We start from the raw sequence: 21,488 nt of genomic DNA, 5'->3' as shown, positions 1-21,488 counted from the left end.
ATTGACAGTAAAGTTTTTGAGAAATGCATTTGTTCAGCTTTATACGCTCACTTCGAAAAATTCCTAACAGAACACCAACATGGATTTGTTAAAAAACGCTCAAATACAAATATGCTATCCTTCTTGAAATCAGTTCACGACGCACTCGATAACGAATCAAGCACCGAAATTGTAGCATTCTACACAGATTTCTCCAAAGCTTTCGACAAAGTGCCGCATTTTGAGCTTGTACAAAAAGTTGCAAATATTGGAGTGGGAGGTTGCCTATTAGAAATTATCATTGACTACTTAGACAATAGGAAACAATTCGTTCGGGTAGACAACACAAGATCGGAAACTTTAGATGTAACATGTGGGGTACCCCAAGTTTCTCTTCTCGGTCCACTCCTGTTTTGCATATTCATCAATGACCTACCTGATGTGTTAGTTTTCTCTGACCCATTTATCTTCGCGGATGACCTAAAAATTCTCGCAGTGAAGAAAACGTTTTGACAAGTTCAAAACGATCTCAATGGTATTGAACAGTGGGTAAACGAAAATAAAATGAAATTAGCCATGGACAAATGTGCAAAGCTGAGCATAAGAGGACAAACACAAAATTACGAGCTTATGGGCACTAAACTAGAGTCATCCAAAGTCATCAAAGATCTCGGCATCTATGTTTCCCATGACCTGACGTGGAAGACACACATCGAAGAACGACTGAAAAACCGAACAAAGTACTCTACCTACTTCGACGAAACATAGCTCTTCAAGTAAGACAAGAGATCGAGCTCGGACTCTTCAAGTCACTAATTTTGCCAGTACTCTTATATGGCTCTGCATGCACAAATCCGAACCGAGGTGAGCTACAACAGCTTGAAAGATTTCAAAAGAAAGTAGTCAAATGGATCCTTGGACAAAAAGTCATGCCGTATCCAAATCAACTGAGACTTCTTAACATACTACCACTACCAATGTTCATGCAACTAAATGACATTCTACTTTTATCGAAATTGACAGAAGACGATAGCTTTTTACCAATGCTGAAACAAAATTCAGAAAAAGGGAGAACAAATGAATTATTCAAGCTCCCGAAAACCAGAACTGAAAAGGCTAGAAATGATTTCTTTTTCTGTACATGCAGACTGGCAAATCGAATAGAAAAATACATTGAATTTAATACGAAAAAAGGCCTTAAAAATCGAGTTTTAATTTTCATGTGGAAGTTTGTAAACGAGCGATTCGACAAAAATAACATCTGTAGCTGGCATCTATGCTGTGACTGTCAGATCTGCAGAAACAATAGGACAATTTTCTAAGACGACGACTGAGACGAAAATCCCCTCAGTGAAAACTGTAAATCCCCAACAACAACAAAAAATATAGGGGCGCGAGAGAACGCAAAGCACAAACAGATTTGAGCAGAAACAGTTTTTGTTTGCTACCAGTGACTGAAGTTCTTTTTTTCAAGTAACCAAAAAAATCTCAAGAATGATAAATGACCGCCAGTCATGGAATCAAAAAAATTTCAAGACAGAAGTGATAAACTAGCTGAATTGTTTAACAGTTATTTTTCAACAGCGGCGAGCAAGTTTTCAAGCTCAGTGCATATCATTCATTCGACATCCTTGATCCCCCAAAATTAGAATTAAAGAATGAATTGCGGTTACTGAGCAACCCTAATTGCAGAAGTGATGATTCAATACCGCTTATCGTATTCAAGAAACACAGAAACAGTTTCGTCCTCCTTAAAAATATGGATTAGCGTCGTAAAAAGGCATCTGAAATTTTTTTATCCATGAAAAAATAAAATTCATAAAAATAAAGCTCATCTTCATTGGGCTATAATTATTCCCTTGTTACTAATTTGCTTCAAATTGTTCAGAGCTTCAACATGCAAGCTCTTTGTTAACGAAACCTTCATTAGAAACTGTTGAGATGGATTAACGGGAGCGTGAGATATAAGTATGCTATACTATCTGAATTAATGATACATGAAACAAAAGTGTAATGTCGCCAACCTCCGGTATGTTGTTGTTGTTGTTGTTACTTTTCGGCATCAAGCCGAGGGGACTGCTCCCATAGAAATTTTGGTCTTGATTCCACTATTTTCTGCAATCGGAGCAATCACAGAAAATGGTCCATGTACACGCTACTCTTTCGTTGAAGTTCAACATCAGACGGTCCCACATGAATGAGAGAATACGTCTTTTGAGTCCCAAAGGCTGGGAAAAGTCTATCTCTTCAGGCAGATTGTTGGCAACTTTGGCAGTTCGAAAGTAAAAGTTCTCTGAATTTCTCGGTTCTCAGTTTTGGAATTTTGAATAACCTGCTTTTAACTCTACCATATTGGTGTTCATAGGTTTCTATCAATGGAAGTGCGTTCTCTTTATCATGGTACAGTTTAGACAATAGAAGTAAATCATTGAGTTGCAAAAACATAGGAAGCGGAAGTAATCTTAGGGATAACATGTTTTCAAAGTACGACGCAATCCTATGGCCCGTTATCCACTTTAACGCACGTTTTTGTTTTTGAAAGCATTCCATTGGTCTCATACTTCCACGCAATGGGTGCCAAGTGCTTGAAGCAAAAGTAATCAAGGGCAGAATTACAGATTTGTAAGCACAAATTTTCACTCTCGTTTCCATATTCTTCGATAAATCTCTCTTCAGAAAACTAAAAGTTCGATTAGCTTTCGCAAGCCTAGACTCGAGGTGCTTTGCCGCTTTCAGGGAACCTGTAAGCTGCACTCCCAAGTCAGTCACCTTTGTGGATTGCTCTAATGTAGTGTTATTCATCGTAGAGCTGAGGGACTGTCCCTTAAATGCTATATAACAACATTTTTCAGAGGCAAGTGACATTCTGTTCCTGGATACCCAAAGTGAGATTCTGTCAACTTCTTTTTGAATTTCTTGGTTACTTTTGTCAATAAACAAGAACTTTCCGTCATTCGCATACAGATATGGGGTGCTGGATATCAAGGAAGTTGGCAAATCATTTATGAAGATGCAGAAGAGTAAGGGGCCCAAAATGGACCCCTGCGGAACAACACTTGATACACTACAGAAGGTCCGACCTGACACCATCACATCTTACGAACTGTTTACGGTTACATAAATAGTCCTTGAGAAGACTAAGTACACACCCGCCCACTCCAATTCTCCTTACTTTGATCAACAATTCAGCATGCGGGACCTTATCGAATGCTTTTGAGAAGTCGGTGTATAAGGAATACACCGAATTTGGGGTCCTTCCAACGCAACTTGAACGTCGTTCAAGAAGCAGAGCATGTTCGACAAGACGGATCGCTTTTTCACAAATCCATGTTGACTGGTTGTTAATTGATCAGAGAACTGCTTTTCGATCGGATCATACATTCATCGTTCGAGTTCTTTCGAAACTATAGACAGTGTTCTACTGTAGGAATTATAATTCAGGACATAGGGTTCGGTATATGCGTTCCAATCAGTGGCAAGAGTTGATTTCGTTCCACATTTCAATCCAATGGTTAAAGGGAAATGTTCGATTGGAAAAGTCAAAATGATAAAGGCAACAACAAGATCATCATTGAAATAAGTTTGAGCAAACTCATCGGTAAACATGAAATGATATCAAACAAGAAAAGATTCACTAAACTTTGTTGAGGTTTCACTCTTGTTCAAATTTTCAATTAACAAATTTTTGAAGTTGGAAAAGAATGGACAACCTGGCATATTAGCATTCATTTCAAGACTGATTTTGCTTCAGAACCTTATTTCTTTCTGTTTCTCACAATTATTCCAAACAAAATTGTCAGAAGATCTGCTCCACGATAGGAGAAGCAGAAAGCAAGGAGGGAGACGATGCTACTAAATAGCAATGTGCAAGGCTATTTCTGAACGCAGAAAAATTCGTAATACCAAAAAAAGAAACAATATTAATATAGCAGTATTGGGCTAATACGTCCATTGCTCTCTTTACGTTATCAATCAAAGAGGATCCGATAGCAAGATCGTCAGAATAGAAAAGAATTGAGCAGTGAGCTTTCCCTAATTCAGCCGATAGGTCCGAGCTAAATAGAGAAAAGAGAAAGGGAGAAAACTAGTTTCCCTGGAGTACGCCAGAGTGTGTTAGAATCGGATCAGAAACAATTCCAACGTTCAAATTAGGGAATTGCGCATTAGTAATACAAGCACGACTAGTTTATATAATTTAAACTTGTAATATTTAACCCCTGGTTATATTTTCAATTTACTTGTTTAAAAAAAAGTTCGCAGTAAATGGCCTCTGATCCCAAAATAGCATGTTTTTGCCAAAAGAGGTTTCTGTTTACACTGTCAAATGCCTTGCTAAAGATGTAGAGAAGTAATTGTCAACTAAAACTAAAATTGATTATAAAACAAACGTTTTCCAACATTGCGTTCATCGTCAGGTTAAAAAAATGAATGAAATCATTTAAAAAGTATAAAAACTTGTCTTTGACTCTATTTCTAAGAAATGAGTTAAAATAACATCGAAAATTTTGAAACTATTTACAGTTAAAATCACATTTACAACATTTTATTTACACCTATTACACTAAAATCAATTGAATTTTTATTCCGGAGTTTTTGAAAATCCCGGGTATAGTGCTTTCTATTCCTGAAAAGGGATTTTTACTTTCGTTCCTATCTATCTGTTTTTATTTTTACTTGTTGGGGTTGACAAGATTAATATGCACCACAACAACTTTTGAAATTCAAAAGTCAATTTTTTGCGTTTGAGTTAATATTTCAAAGTCCATTCCCGCCCCCCGATACTCATCGTGCGTATTTAATTGCTGTTTCAGATTTTTAATGTAGATCGCTCCTATTGTCATTAGTTTTTCATCCCCGCCTCGTTTGTACCATTCAATATTATGCGTTGTACCACAACATTCAATGAGGTGTTGTCCATCTGGGGAATCCATCTTTTGATGCTCCGAAACTCTAGTGGTAACTTGTCGGTTGGTTTGGCCGACATAGATGGAACTGCATCCATTTCATGTAACTTTATATACCACATGGGTTTTCAGATTCTTATCAAACGATTATTTCAGGGTGGGCAGGCCAGTTCTTAGCTTTCTTGTTGTGAAAATAATTTGAATATCACACAATTTTTTTCAGTCTAATTGCAAAATTTTCAGTAATTTTTGCTCTGTATTATACAAAAAAACCTAGGTTTCGACGCTTTATTGTTGAGACTTATAATTCTTTTGTGATGTTGGTCGTCTTATTTTGGGGGAGGGGGGTTGCTGTGACCTTTTCCCTCGTGACTATGTTATCCAATGTCTCGTTAACAATACTGGAGGACCACTCTGTTGGATAGTGACGTTCAGTCCAAATCTCATGATTTTTCTTGAGAGCTACATCAAAGGATTGCAAGTCACTGGTCGCAATAAAATCCTATGCACAGTCCCATGAATCACATTTTTCTTATGTTGTAGCGTTGCACAACTACGGAAATTTAGGATTATGCCGGTATCGGTGGATTTTTGATACCAATGACAGCTGATTTTCCTATCTTTGTTTACGTTTATGTTTAGATCTAGAAATGCCAGATCTCCAATACCGCTTGGTGTCTCAAGAGTGAATTGTAACTTCTTGTGAAGAGAATTTGCATACTCAATGTAATCTAGAATGTTCTTCTTGACGGTTCACACCACACACATTGCTAAAGTCAACAAAACAACATATTACCTTCCAACTGAAGCTAAACCATTTTCTATCTTTGATTTGATCTGGGTAGCAGCTGTTAAGGTTGATCTGTTTTTGCGAAAACCGTGTTGTGAGTTTGGTATTATATACCGTGTTTCTACTCATTTGCAGAACCGATAAGTAATTATACCAGTGTGCACTTTCATGACACATGTAGTAAATGCAATTCCCTTAATATTGTTTGGATCAGAATACAATTTTCACATCTATATACAAAACGCCATGTGCATATGTTATTGACATTAAAGAAGGCTACAAAATAGTGCCATTAAACTTTTGATGTTGTCCTGAACGGAAGCTCAGTTATGGAGTTTCTAGCAGTTTTAGATTCGTATCGCTCCAAAACATTGACTTTGATGGTCATTTGACGCATCTTTTTTTTTCGAGTTGAGATATTTGCTGGTCCTTCTGGGTTGTATCTAACAAGATTTCGATCAGTTCATTCACTGATGCATCATAATTCGTTGACTTCATGACTGCACTCAGCGTTGCACTTTTTGAAGCCATTTTGAATACTGGTAGATAAAGCAAAGATGTTAGGTCAACGAACAAGATTTCGATCAGTTCATTCACTGATGCATCATTATTCGTTGACTTCATGACTGCACTCAGCGTTGCACTTTTTGAAGCCATTTTGAATACTGGTAGATAAAGCAAAGATGTTAGGTCAACGAATTATGCAATTTTACTGCTTAGACTGTTAAATCAGACTGCCTAAAAAGTATCATTAGGAGAACCAGGCACTCCAGTTGATCAAAAAGACCGGTCATTAGGAAAACCCGGGCATGCTCAACAATTCAAAAGAATGAATTCAACAACATAGAAGAATTTCAACGTTAAACAAGATAAGTTGAGTAGCAGGCGAAAAGCCGAAAAAACAGCTGCGCTACGAACATCAGCTGAAAACACATTTTTTAGAAAACCATTACAAATAAAAATCTTTTCAAATGTGGTTTTGTTGTTAACAGTACCCAATATACAAGCAACATTAGCTATTTTGATTGCAAGGGGATTCTGTTTCACAAAACAGCCAGCTCTAGCCTCATTAACCGAAATGGAGAAAGTTTCGCATAGGTCTTTTAAAAACTCCTCTCTAGACAATCCCGCAGACCTTTGAACTTCAAACGCTAAAGTGTGAAACATGTAACCATTTTCAACAAGACCTTTTTACTTGTTATTCTTTCTCTCCTCGGCTTCGCTGCATCAATTCCAAGATCACCAACGGAGCAACCAGTCAAAAGACTGGGCGCCAGTACAAGAGTCAAACCATCAAGTCTTTTGTTGTCGGTTCTGTAGAGATGAGCTGATTTTAAGACAGAGGGAACACGATCAGCATGCGGGATCTTATCGAATGCTTTTGAGAAGTCGGTGTATAAGGAATACACCGAATTTGGGTTCCTTCCAACGCAACTTGAACGTCGTTCAAGAAGCAGAGCATGTTCGACAAAACGGATCGCTTTTTCACAAATCCATGTTGATTGGTTGTTAATTGATCAGAGAACTGCTTTTCGATCGGATCATACATTCATCGTTCGAGTTCTTTCGAATCTATAGACAGTGTCCTACTGTAGGAATTATAATTCAGGACATAGGGTTCGGTATATGCGTTCCAATCAGTGCCCGGGTCGAGGTGTCACCGCCATTCAACGCAAAATTATGTAAGATATGCGGAAATTTTTGTAAGATAAGCGGTGAATGCGGTGAAATTACATAAATCAGGCGGTGAATGCGGTGAAAAAAACTTTATCACCTGGTAGCGCTGAAATTACATAATTTCACCGCTGAATTTAGCGGTGAAATTACATAAATTCACCGCTTCGAAAAAAAATGTCCAAATTATGTAAGATAAGCGGTGAATGCGGTGAAATTACATAAATTCACCGCTCAACTTAGTGGTGAACTTACATAAATTCACCGCTTAGAAAAAATTGTTACAGATGTTTGAGATCAGCAAAGAATGCAATGAAATTAATGGTGAGTGAGAGAGGAATTGTTAGATTTGCCTTCCCACTAAATCTACCCCTTAATCTTACATCTTTTTGACACTTTTTTCTAAGCGGTGAATTTATGTAATTTCACCACTAGAGTAAGCGGTGAACTTACAAAAATTCACCACAATTCACCGCTAAAATATGTAATTTCACCGCTAAAAATTGCAAATCTTACAAAAAATCACCGCGCATGTTTTGCAGAAAGTAGAGTGAATTCGATTTATATACAAACAAAATATAATAGAATTTAGTGAGAGATGGCGCAGTGGAAGAAGAAGTGGATGCCATTCAGGAGGTGAGAGGTTCGGACCCTTGTAAGGGCGGTGAAATTACATATTTTAGCGGTGAATTGTGGTGATTTTTTGTAAGATCACCGCTTAGTCTAGCGGTGAACTTACATAATTTCACCGCATTCACCGCATTTCACCGCTAAATTACGTACGAAATTTGCGGTGAAAAAACTAACTTTTCACCGCTTATCTTACATATTTTTGCATTTTTTTCTCGACCCGGGTGGCAAGAGTTGATTTCGTTCCACATTTCAATCCAATGGTTAAAGGGAAATGTTCGATTGGAAAAGTCAAAATGATAAAGGCAACAACAAGATCATCATTGAAATAAGTTTGAGCAAACTCATCGGTAAACATGAAATGATATCAAACAAGAAAAGATTCACTAAACTTTGTTGAGGTTTCACTCTTGTTCAAATTTTCAATTAACAAATTTTTGAAGTTGGAAAAGAATGGACAACCTGGCATATTAGCATTCATTTCAAGACTGATTTTGCTTCAGAACCTTATTTCTTTCTGTTTCTCACAATTATTCCAAACAAAATTGTCAGAAGATCTGCTCCACGATAGGAGAAGCAGAAAGCAAGGAGGGAGACGATGCTACTAAATAGCAATGTGCAAGGCTATTTCTGAACGCAGAAAAATTCGTAATACCAAAAAAAAACAATATTAATATAGCAGTATTGGGCTAATACGTCCATTGCTCTCTTTACGTTATCAATCAAAGAGGATCCGATAGCAAGATCGTCAGAAAAGAAAAGAATTGAGCAGTGAGCTTTCCCTAATTCAGCCGATAGGTCCGAGCTAAATAGAGAAAAGAGAAAGGGAGAAAACTAGTTTCCCTGGAGTACGCCAGAGTGTGTTAGAATCGGATCAGAAACAATTCCAACGTTCAAATTAGGGAATTGCGCATTAGTAATACAAGCACGACTAGTTTATATAATTTAAACTTGTAATATTTAACCCCTGGTTATATTTTCAATTTACTTGTTTAAAAAAAAGTTCGCAGTAAATGGCCTCTGATCCCAAAATAGCATGTTTTTGCCAAAAGAGGTTTCTGTTTACACTGTCAAATGCCTTGCTAAAGATGTAGAGAAGTAATTGTCAACTAAAACTAAAATTGATTATAAAACAAACGTTTTCCAACATTGCGTTCATCGTCAGGTTAAAAAAATGAATGAAATCATTTAAAAAGTATAAAAACTTGTCTTTGACTCTATTTCTAAGAAATGAGTTAAAATAACATCGAAAATTTTGAAACTATTTACAGTTAAAATCACATTTACAACATTTTATTTACACCTATTACACTAAAATCAATTGAATTTTTATTCCGGAGTTTTTGAAAATCCCGGGTATAGTGCTTTCTATTCCTGAAAAGGGATTTTTACTTTCGTTCCTATCTATCTGTTTTTATTTTTACTTGTTGGGGTTGACAAGATGAATATGCACCACAACTTTTGAAATTCAAAAGTCAATTTTTTGCGTTTGAGTTAATATTTCAAAGTCCATTCCCGCCCCCCGATACTCATCGTGCGTATTTAATTGCTGTTTCAGATTTTTAATGTAGATCGCTCCTATTGTCATTAGTTTTTCAACCCCGCCTCGTTTGTACCATTCAATATTATGCGTTGTACCACAACATTCAATGAGGTGTTGTCCATCTGGGGAATCCATCTTTTGATGCTCCGAAACTCTAGTGGTAACATGTCGGTTGGTTTGGCCGACATAGATGGAACTGCATCCATTACATGCAACTTTATATACCACATGGGTTTTCAGATTCTTATCAAACGATTATTTCAGGGTGGGCAGGCCAGTTCTTAGTTTTCTTGTTGTGAAAATAATTTGAATATCACACAATTTTTTTCAGTCTAATTGCAAAATTTTCAGTAATATTTCCTCTGTATTATACAAAAAAACCTAGGTTTAGGCGCTTTATTGTTGAGACGTATAATTCTTTTGTGAAGTTGGTCGTCTTATTTTGGGGGAGGGGGGTTGCTGTGACTTTTTCCCTTGTGACTATGTTATCCAATGTCTCGTTAACAATACTGGAGGACCACTCTGTTGGATAGTGACGTTCAGTCCAAATCTCATGATTTTTCTTGAGAGCTACGTCAAAGGATTGCAAGTCACTGGTCGCATTAAAATCATATGCACAGTCCCATGAATCACATTTTTCTTATGTTGTAGCGTTGCACAACTACGGAAATTTAGGATTATGCCGGTATCGGTGGATTTTTGATACCAATGACAGCTGATTTTCCTATCTTTGTTTACGTTTATGTTTAGATCTAGAAATGCCAGATCTCCAATACCGCTTGGTGTCTCAAGAGTGAATTATAAGTTCTTGTGAAGAGAATTTGCATACTCGATGTAATCTAGAATGTTCTCCTTGACGGTTCACACCGCACACGTTGCTAAAGTCAACAAAACAACATAGTACCTTCCAACTGAAGCTAAACCATTTTCTATCTTTGATTTGATCTGGGTAGCAGCTGTTAAGGTTGATCTGTTTTTGCGAAAATCGTGATGTGAGTTTGGTAATATATACCGTGTTTCTACTCATTTGCAGAAACGATAAGTAATCATACCAGTGTGCACTTTCATGACACATGTAGTAAATGCAATTCCCTTAATATTGTTTGGATCAGAATACAATTTTCACATCTATATACAAAACGCCATGTGCATATGTTATTGACATTAAAGAAGGCTACAAAATAGTGCCATTAAACCTTTGATGTTGTCCTGAACGGAAGCTCAGTTATGGAGTTTCTAGCAGTTTTAGATTCGTATCGCTCCAAAACATTGACTTTGATGGTCATTTGACGCATCTTTTTTTTCGAGTTGAGATATTTGCTGGTCCTTCTGGGTCGTATCTAACAAGATTTCGATCAGTTCATTCACTGATGCATCATTATTCGTTGACTTCATGACTGCACTCAGCGTTGCACTTTTTGAAGCCATTTTGAATACTGGTAGATAAAGCAAAGATGTTAGGTCAACGAATTATGCAATTTTACTGCTTAGACTGTTAAATCAGACTGCCTAAAAAGTATCATTAGGAGAACCAGGCACTCCAGTCGATCAAAAAGACCGGTCATTAGGAAAACCCGGGCATGCTCAACAATTCAAAAGAATGAATTCAACAACATAGAAGAATTTCAACGTTAAACAAGATAAGTTGAGTAGCAGGCGAAAAGCCGAAAAAACAGCTGCGCTACGAACATCAGCTGAAAACACATTTTTTAGAAAACCATTACAAATAAAAATCTTTTCAAATGTGGTTTTGTTGTTAACAGTACCCAATATACAAGCAACATTAGCTATTTTGATTGCAAGGGGATTCTGTTTCACAAAACAGCCAGCTCTAGCCTCATTAACCGAAATGGAGAAAGTTTCGCATAGGTCTTTTAAAAACTCCTCTCTAGACAATCCCGCAGACCTTTGAACTTCAAACGCTAAAGTGTGAAACATGTAACCATTTTCAACAAGACCTTTTTACTTGTTATTCTTTCTCTCCTCGGCTTCGCTGCATCAATTCCAAGATCACCAACGGAGCGAGCAACCAGTCAAAAGACTGGGCGCCAGTACAAGAGTCAAACCATCAAGTCTTTTGTTGTCGGTTCTGTAGAGATGAGCTGATTTTAAGACAGAGGGAACACGATCAGCATGCGGGATCTTATCGAATGCTTTTGAGAAGTCGGTGTATAAGGAATACACCGAATTTGGGTTCCTTCCAACGCAACTTGAACGTCGTTCAAGAAGCAGAGCATGTTCGACAAAACGGATCGCTTTTTCACAAATCCATGTTGACTGGTTGTTAATTGATCAGAGAACCCAAGATAAAGATCTTTCAACCCAATTTTGTAATAATCGGCTAAAATTCCGTCATCTTAGTACCAATCATTAATTTTTGACTGAATATCCTTCACAAGTACTTGTACTGTCTCTGCAAAAAAGGAGAGGGGCTTCAGGATTCCCATGCTGCGTCCCTCCTTCAGATGAGTGGATTGTTTTGCCGTAAATCAGGAAACTAGTTTTGCTGTAGGTTGAAAAAGCAAAAGCATAAGACAGAGGGAACACGATCAGAGGCTAAAAGTTCTTCAAAATGGTGGCTCAAATTAACGTGACGTGAGAATCTCCCGTTTAAAATAAAGCCCATGCAGACCGGAGGCTTTCACTTTTACCACAAACACAGAATTGAGGCTCACAAATTTTTGCTCCCAAGTGAAGTCCTAAAAAAATTCTCAACCGTTGATTTGACAACTTAAGATTGAGGTTTTGCTAAGTATTAAATTTAGACATTGTGACGCAAATTTACCTTGAGAGGCATTTAACAATTTCACTCAGTCTTCACCTAACTTGGTCAAAAAATCGGTAAGTTTTTTGTGAAACATAACCATAGACCAATTCTTCTGATGTTCGCTGTTTGGTGCTTCAAGTGTTCCTGTTCGTGCAGACCACTCCTAGAGACCAAAACTGAACTCTCTGCTTTCGAACTACTGTCCAAAGTGCTGTTCCACTGATTCACGGGCACGTAACTCTGAAACTAAAAAAGTGGGAAGAGCAAGTAATTGCGCAGAAGAAACACGTAAACCACTCTCTGAGGACGGAAGAACTATTTGAGTAAACAGAGTGTCAGTGAAACACATATTTGTTTATTCGCTCAAAGCTTTTTTCAAAATATCATCATACTGTTTCAGAAGGTCTTTTTCAGCAAAACTAGTACTTCTTCTTAAAAAATTCAACTGTTTGGTTTTGCTAAAACAATTTCGCAGAAGATATAAACAATAATGTGCGTCTAGATTTTCAACAGTGTTTGATATTTTATCAAGTTTTTGGACTTTATTAGACAAAAAGTCGCACCTAACTTCATCTCCAATGGGGCAACTAATATAGCAGGCTGGTCTTTTGCTGTCACTTTTATACCCGGACACACTTTTTGAAATTAATGCAGAATTTTGTTATGCTGCTTGACAGTATGATTTCCCAACAGGGCTCACACTTAGCAAAATTTAGACCCTAACCAAGATCCTTTTCATAGCTCAAAATCCGCTTAAGATCTTTCAACCCAATTTTGTAATAATCGGCTAAAATTCCGTCATCTTAGTACCAATCATTAATTTTTGACTGAATATCCTTCACAAGTACTTGTACTGTCTCTGCAAAAAAGGAGAGGGGCTTCAGGATTCCCATGCTGCGTCCCTCCTTCAGATGAGTGGATTGTTTTGCCGTAAATCAGGAAACTAGTTTTGCTGTAGGTTGAAAAAGCAAAAGCATAAGACAGAGGGAACCGATCAGAGGCTAAAAGATGTTCAAAATGGTGGCTCAAATTAGCGTGACGTGAGAATCTCTCTGCTTTCTTTTTACAATAAAGCCCATGCAGACCGGAGGCTTTCACTTTTTTATCACAAACACAGAATTGAGGCTCACAAATTTTCGCTCCCAAGTGAAGTCCTAAAAAAATTCTCAACCGTTGAATTGACAACTTAAGATTGAGGTTTTGCTAAGTATTAAATTTAGACATTGTGACGCAAATTTACCTTGAGAGGCATTTAACAATTTCACTCCGTCTTCACCTAACTTGGTCAAAAAATCGGTAAGTTTTTTGTGAAACATAACCATAGACCAATTCTTCTGATGTTCGCTGTTTGGTGCTTCAAGTGTTCCTGTTCGTGCAGACCGCTCCTAGAGACCACCACTGAACTCTTTGCTTTCGAACTACTGTCCAAAGTGCTGTTCCACTGATTCACGGGCACGTAACTCTGAAACTAAAAAAGCGGGAAGAGCAAGTAATTGCGCAGAAGAAACACGTAAACCACTCTCTGAGGACGGAAGAACTATTTGAGTAAACAGAGTGTCAGTGAAACACATATTTGTTTATTCGCTCAAAGCTTTTTCAAAATATCATCATACTGTTTCAGTAGGTCTTTTTCAGCAAAACTAGTACTTCTTCTTAAAAAACAGGCTTGCTAAAACAGTTTTGCAGAAGATATAAACAATAATGTGCGTCTAGGTTTTCAATAGTGTTTGATATTTTGTCAAGTTTTTGGAATTTAATAGCCAAAAGGTCGCGCTTAACTGCATCTCCAATGGGGCAACTAAAATAGCAGGCTGGTCTTTTGCTGTCACTTTTATACCCAGACACATTTTTTGAAATTAATGCACAATTGTGTTATGCTGCTTGACAGTATGATTTCACAACAGGGCTCACACTTAGCAAAATTTAGACCCTAACCAAGATCCTTTTCATAGCTCAAAATCCGCTTAAGATCTTTCAACCCAATTTTGTAATAATCGGCTAAAATTCCGTCATCTTAGTACCAATCATTAATTTTTGACTGAATATCCTTCACAAGTACTTGTACTGTCTCTGCAAAAAAGGAGAGGGGCTTCAGGATTCCCATGCTGCGTCCCTCCTTCAGATGAGTGGATTGTTTTGCCGTAAATCAGGAAACTAGTTTTGCTGTAGGTTGAAAAAGCAAAAGCATAAGACAGAGGGAACCGATCAGAGGCTAAAAGATGTTCAAAATGGTGGCTCAAATTAGCGTGACGTGAGAATCTCTCTGCTTTCTTTTTACAATAAAGCCCATGCAGACCGGAGGCTTTCACTTTTTTATCACAAACACAGAATTGAGGCTCACAAATTTTCGCTCCCAAGTGAAGTCCTAAAAAAATTCTCAACCGTTGAATTGACAACTTAAGATTGAGGTTTTGCTAAGTATTAAATTTAGACATTGTGACGCAAATTTACCTTGAGAGGCATTTAACAATTTCACTCCGTCTTCACCTAACTTGGTCAAAAAATCGGTAAGTTTTTTGTGAAACATAACCATAGACCAATTCTTCTGATGTTCGCTGTTTGGTGCTTCAAGTGTTCCTGTTCGTGCAGACCGCTCCTAGAGACCACCACTGAACTCTTTGCTTTCGAACTACTGTCCAAAGTGCTGTTCCACTGATTCACGGGCACGTAACTCTGAAACTAAAAAAGCGGGAAGAGCAAGTAATTGCGCAGAAGAAACACGTAAACCACTCTCTGAGGACGGAAGAACTATTTGAGTAAACAGAGTGTCAGTGAAACACATATTTGTTTATTCGCTCAAAGCTTTTTCAAAATATCATCATACTGTTTCAGTAGGTCTTTTTCAGCAAAACTAGTACTTCTTCTTAAAAAACAGGCTTGCTAAAACAGTTTTGCAGAAGATATAAACAATAATGTGCGTCTAGGTTTTCAATAGTGTTTGATATTTTGTCAAGTTTTTGGAATTTAATAGCCAAAAGGTCGCGCTTAACTGCATCTCCAATGGGGCAACTAAAATAGCAGGCTGGTCTTTTGCTGTCACTTTTATACCCAGACACATTTTTTGAAATTAATGCACAATTGTGTTATGCTGCTTGACAGTATGATTTCACAACAGGGCTCACACTTAGCAAAATTTAGACTCTAACCAAGATCCTTTTCAGAGCTCAAAACCCGCTAAAGGTCTTTCAACACAATTTTCTGATAATCGGCCAAAATTTCGTCATCTAAGCACCATTCATTTAATTTTGACAGCATATCCTTCACAAATACTTGAATTGTCTCTGCAAAAAAGAGAGGGGCTTCAGGACTCCCATGCTGCGTCCCCTCTTGAGTTGATTGTTTCGCCGTAAATCAGGAAACTAGTTTTGCTGTAGGCTGAAAAAGCGAAACGATACACACTGGGTCTCAAAGCATGCACACGTTTTAACATAATCTCACGAATCAGGGACTTAAATGCAATTTTCAAATCCAACTTAAGCAAGACATGCGTTTTATAAGACGAATGTTTCGCAAAAAACGATCGCTCCTTTGCGAGTGCCACATCCAACTTGGGTTTTTCATTCAATTCACAAAGCATTCATTTTCTTCATCTAAGACATTGGATCCGGCGCATTTTGCAACGACTCTTTGCTAGGCGCCAACTATCGCAATAGACCATAGACCACAACCTTTTTTTAACTAATGCAATTAATTTAGCTCCAAAGAAAAACGGTCTAATTATTTCTGTGACAATATTATTATTTGCAATTACATTCACCAGCTTTGTTATACTTTCCAAAACTCGAGCCCAGCGCTTCCCTTACGTTTACACACAATATGATTCAAAACTCGAGCAGACAAACCATTGGGGCCAGCGCCAGACCCATTAGGAAAAAAACGTTTTTGTAGAGTTCGTACTCGAAGGTAAAAAACTGTCTATTTTTTCAAGGGAAAAAACACTGGTAGAACCAAGCTTCGGATGTTTGGAAAGCCATTTCTCATGGTCTTGAGTGTTACAAGTTGCAAAAGAATCACCAGAAGCAGGTATGCGTATTCCCTTTTTTACATTGCCTTCATCTAGTTTAGCTGAGATAAGTTTAATACGCTTTCCAAAGTCCGAGTTGTTTTTTACCTTGAAGTCCAATGTATCACCAGTCGAACAGGTCAAGTTATTGCATCGAACGTTTTGGTTGTTTACCTAAACTGGAGGTCAGCTATGAAGAGCCTTTGAGACTAGCCGTAACGAATGTTTACTTTAAGTGCAATAAAATGCGGTACACTCAATCGGACGGTTTAGCAATGGGTGCTTCGCTGGCGGTAATTTTGGCAAATTTGTGGATGAAATCTTTTGAAAAATCTTTGCAGAAACCAAAAGAGGGAAAGGAGATCAAAACTCCTGACACAAAGGTGGTATGCATTGTTTGTAACCGACGCTTTACTTTCCGAGGGAAAGGAATTGAGTGCGAATCATGCAAAACCTGGTTTGATGCGAAATGCCAAGGTATCACAGACACAGATTATAAGAACATGCAGGAAATTGTTTGGATCTCATACTATTGTGCAGCAGAAATTAGAAAAGAGGACACACTGGAATTGAAATTATTCAAGAGGTATGTGGATGAAATAGTGTGCGCGGTAAAGGAGAACCCTCTAGATTACCTTGAGTCTGCAAATTCTCTTCACAAGAACTTATAATTCACGCTTGAGACACCAAACGGAAGTGGAGACCTGGCATTCCTAGATGTAAACATAAACCTAAACGAAGATAGAAAAATCAGCTGTCATTGGTATCAAAAATCAAGTGATACCGAAAATAATCCTAAATTTCCGTAGCTGTGCACCGTTACAACATAAAAAAAATGTGATTCATGGGACTGTGCATAGCATTTTAATGCGACCAGTGACTGGCAATCCTTTGATGTAGCTCTCAAGAAAAATCATGAGATTTGGACTGAAAATCAATATCCAACAGAGTAGTCCTCCAGTATTGTTAACGAGACCTTGTATAAAAAATTCACGAGGGAAAAAGTCTTTGCAACCCCCCACCCCAAAAAAGACGACCACTATCACAAACGAATTATAAGTCTAAACAATAAAGCGCCTAAATTTAGGTTTTTTGTATAATACAGAGGAAATATTAATGAAAATTTTGCAATTAGACTGAAAAAAATTGTGTGATAATCAAATTATTTTCACAACAAGACAGCTAAGAACTGGCCTGCCAACCCTGAAATAATCTTTTGGTACGAATCTGAAATCCCATGTGATATATAAAGTTACATGTAATGGATGCAGTTCCATCTATGTTGGCCAAACCAGCCGACATGTTACCACTAGAATTTCAGAGCGCCAAAAGAAGGATTCCCCTGTTGGACAACATCTTGTTGAATGTTGTGGTACAACGCATAACGTAAAATGGGAGATTCTTGATGCATGTCGCGGGGTTGAAAAACTAATGACGATAGAAGTGATCTACATTAAAAATCTGAAACCGCAATTAAATACGAACGATGAGTATCGGGGACGGGAATGGACTTCGAAATATTAACTCAAACGCAAAAAAATTGACTTTTGAATTTCAAAAATTGTTGTGCATATTAATTTTGTCAACCCCAACAAGTAAAAATAAAGCAGGTAGATAGGAATGAAAATAAAAATCCCTTTTCTGGAATACAAAGCACTATACCCGGGATTTACAAAAACTCCGGAATAAAAACACAATTTTAATTTAGTGTAATAGGTGTAAATAAAATGTTGTAAATGTGATTTTAACTGTCATTAGTTTCAAAATTTCGATGTTATTTTAACTCATTTCTTAGAAATAGAGTCAAAGACAAGTTTTTATACTTTTTAAATGATTTCAATCATTTTTTAAACCTGACTATGAAGGCAATGTTCAAAAACGTTCGTTTTAGTTAATCAATTTATTTTTAATTGACAATTACTTCTCTGTATGTTATTTTTACCCGATTTTTTGGTGTGACACCAAAATAACATGATGGCACTAAAAAATCAACCAACGACGACACACGCTCAGGTCTCTGATGATATCTTCAATTTTTTCGGCTAAGCTGTTAGCCACAGGAGCACGTGAATCTTTTCGAACTGTTTTCAAAAACAAACCGAGCTTTTGAGCCTTTCATCACATTCTCAAGGGTGAGCACATTAGAACACGCTTGATCTATTAACCAAACATTGGAATATTTTACACACTTGTAAAATTCTAGTTACTCACTGTCACAGTTTTAAATTCACGCAACCACAATGATACCAAATTTTACGAAAATTGCATTGAATCCAGTTTAGAATTCCAGGTGGCTTAGAGCAGTTTTCGGCGTTGCTCAAAACGTTGTCTTTCTTCGGCATCACTAACATTTAAAGGAGTGAAAACGGAGAAAAAAGAATGAGTATGCCCGTGCCAAAAGGCCTCAGCTGTAAAAATTCAACTGTAAAAATATTATCACTAAACCGACTGTAACAATGAAAAACAAAATTTAAAAACACACAACACACGATAAAAGTAACGGTCTCAATGGTTTCCAGTCATTGAGGACAATTTAGCCCAACAGTTTCAGGATAAGTTACGCAATGAAGCATAAAGTATCCTGAAACTGTTTAATAAGTTTATCACAACAATTAGGCTTGTTGGCCTAAAAGGGTTCCAATAGAAAACAACTCAAGATCTGAATTCCGTGATGTCTCTAGCGGGGTCCCACAAGGGTCCCTACTGGGTCTTCTACTCTTTTTAATCTACATAAATGACCTCCCCACTGTAGCAAGTTAAAGTGAATGCTTCGGATATGCCGATGACTACAAACTGCTAAGCACATCTCATGAACTCCTAGAAAGTGATCTTATAAGTTTACATAATTGGTGTGTCGCAAACAAAATGAATCTCCATGATGACAAATGTAGTCTGATACACTTTAAAAAACAATCAGTGGTTAAAATGAACGAAGTCGCTGTCAAACCTGTTAAAGTTCAAATGGTGTCGTAATCTCGAACGACCTCTCCTGGAAAGAAAACTGTAATCTGCGTCGAACTAAATCTCTGAAATCATTGTGGTTCCTCAAGCGTAACATTTCTTTCAAGTCAACGACTAAAGCCAAACTAAACGCATACACAGGATACGTGGTACCCGTCATATCGTAAGCATGTGAGGTCTGGTACCCCACAAAAACAGAGTTGTCAAACATCGAAAGTATACAGAAAAACGCAACACAGTGGATTCTAAATAACACAATTCCCTATAAAGAAAGACTCAAAGAACTCTACTTATTACTGCCACTCTCAATGTACTTCGAACTCCACAGTCTCCTACTGTTCTGCGCCATCACTGGTCACAAGTATGACATAAAAACATCAGACTACATATAATGTAATACCAACGAACGAACAAGACAAGGCTCCAACTCCAGCTTCAACATTCCCGAAACCAGACTCAAAAGGACCGACGATAACTTCTGGACACGAAACGAAACACTGCACAACATTCTGAGTGAACATATCGACTTAACAACGAAAGAAAACAGAAAAGCACGAATAACACAGCAATTTTGGAAATTCTTCGAAAAGTTCAACGAAGCCAATCTATGTACCTGGAGGATACTCTGCCAATGCACGAACTGTAACCAACATTCCAAACTTACTCACTAATGACATAAAGGGTGAAAACCCATGGTATATCCCTAAAGACTTCGCTGCTACTACTACTGCTTCATATAGAAAAAGATTTATAGAAAACCTGGTATAAAGGGTTATAAACCTGCCAATTACCTTGCGTGAATAATCGTGATTTCCATTTCACTTGAATCATCTAAACCTTCCCCCTCTCTTTTCTACAGTTACTACTTCCACTTTGGAAGGGAGTCTCCTAACTTTTTACGAATCGCAGTTTTCGGTTTTAATTGATATCAAAAAAAATTCACAGAATTAGATTTGTCTTGGTATTTTCTGCAATTTCTCGTCGGGACACAATTTTAGTGAGCTTCTCAAAGAAAGGGATTAACTGGTAAAGCGTGAAAGTTTTTTCTATCTAAAAAAAACAATTCTTTGAGAGCCTTACTAGTCGCTTAAGTATGCGATTCTCCCAAACTTATGAGGAGGTATAAATTCATTGTGCGAAGGGCAATTCTTTGAGCCCCCATTCCACAAAGGCCATCAAACTATCAATGAAAATGTGTATAATACTTTTTTTTGATATGAACTCTCCGTTGCTCAACGCACTCCCCTCGTTCATTCAACCGCGCACTGAATGAATAAAAGACGCCTGGGCCTAAACTCTGCTGCTGAAGGGAAACCACCTCTTTGTTACTGACTCTTTAATCTGGACACCACACGCGAAGAAAAGAACTGAAAAAGCCTTGAATGCATTCCTTCTGCTAAAACGAAACCTTTGCAAGGCAAATTTTGCAACCAGGAAAAATGCATATGTTTGCTACGTCGTGCCAATTGTCAGCTATGGCGCGGCCTTGTGGAAACCATCAAAGGGCGATTTAACTTGAAAGTGTTCAGCGAAAAGCAATGGCCTGGATATTCAAAACCAGCAACAGCGTCCTCTCATACAAGGAAAAACTTCAGAAAATCAACATCTTGCCACTGTCTCTATATCAAGAACTTCATGTCGTGTTATTATTTGCAAAAATGTTATCGGGAAAAGTTGATATAGACTGGCAAAGCCATGTCACTCTCACTGAGGTGGGAACCCGGAGAGCCCAAGTCACTAGAAATTTTATCTGTAAGCAAATGCGGTTGCAGAAGAGTGAGTCAGATTTTTGGTACCGAGCCTGTCACCTTGCAAATCTGTTCAATGATTATTTCAAATATGATATCCTCCTTGATCGAGAGCACAAGAGCAAACTCCTGGAACTCTAAAATCGGTTCTTCATATCCCGCTACAACGAATCAGACCCTTGCACTTGGCGTCTCTTGTGTGGCTGCAATAACTGTAGAGACTTGAAGAAACTCATCTTTACGTAAATATTAATAAATTTTGAACAACTCAATAACCGGGTTTTATGCGAACCCGTGGATTACTTTATCCTAAATCCTTTGTTATTATTATTATTATTATTAGTCGTTTGAGAGCAATTTGTTCGTCGGTTAGGTTTCATATTTTTTGTTTCCGTAATTTATCCTGGGTTATTTAACTATGTTAAATTCTCGAGGTGTATGCAAAACGGGAGAACCCCTGCACCAGTCAGTGTTTTTGACAGTGACAAA

The 21,488-nt window shown here is 37.6% G+C and overlaps 1 protein-coding gene across 1 annotated transcript in view; it reads right to left on the bottom strand.

The window, feature by feature from the left end:
- LOC142338539 (40-kDa huntingtin-associated protein-like) overlaps positions 1-21,488 on the bottom strand; it is a 238,221-nt gene that overhangs the window by 74,461 nt on the left and 142,272 nt on the right. The gene's annotated exons all lie outside the window — the stretch shown is intronic.

This window comes from Convolutriloba macropyga, chromosome 4 (assembly GCF_964194025.1).
Source record: "Convolutriloba macropyga chromosome 4, txConMacr16.3, whole genome shotgun sequence".
Lineage (NCBI taxonomy): Eukaryota > Metazoa > Xenacoelomorpha > Acoela > Convolutidae > Convolutriloba > Convolutriloba macropyga.
This window is presented reverse-complemented; position numbering and strand designations above follow the sequence as displayed.